This window comes from Brassica oleracea, chromosome C1 (genome assembly GCF_000695525.1).
Source record: "Brassica oleracea var. oleracea cultivar TO1000 chromosome C1, BOL, whole genome shotgun sequence".
In the NCBI taxonomy this organism is placed as follows: Eukaryota; Viridiplantae; Streptophyta; class Magnoliopsida; order Brassicales; family Brassicaceae; genus Brassica; species Brassica oleracea.
In genome coordinates this window covers 26906731-26907204 of record NC_027748.1, presented here as the reverse complement: position 1 = coordinate 26907204, position 474 = coordinate 26906731, and positions in this window count along the sequence as shown.

The window sequence follows — 474 nt, the reverse complement described above, 5'->3', positions numbered from 1 at the left end:
TGAGTTTCGACACCCGAAGCGTTTGCGTCAGCAGACGATGTTAAATCGTCTTTTCTTGAAACGTTTTTGGTCGAAGATTTATCTATCTTCGTGCGTTAGCGATTTGCCGTTACAGAGGTCGTCATCTGCCTTAATTTGTGCTCCGCGAGGAAGCACAATCGCGACTGTTTCTGACATCCCCAGATAGTTGCGACTCCGTTTGGGGTCGGGAATTTGACACCCAGGAGGTACGTCGATGGAACGGCTTGCATGGTGTTGAGCCATGGGGTTCCCATGATCACGTTGTAGATGGCAGGATGATCGACTACCGCGAATTCGACGATTTTTGTGATCTCCTTGGCCATGACTGGTAGCTGAATCGACCCGAGGGTCATCGATACTTCGCCTGAAAAGCCTGAAAAATCCTGTGAGCGGTTTCGGCGTTGGGGTTACTTCTCCGAGTTTGATGCTCATCCGATTGAGAGTGTCGCGGAA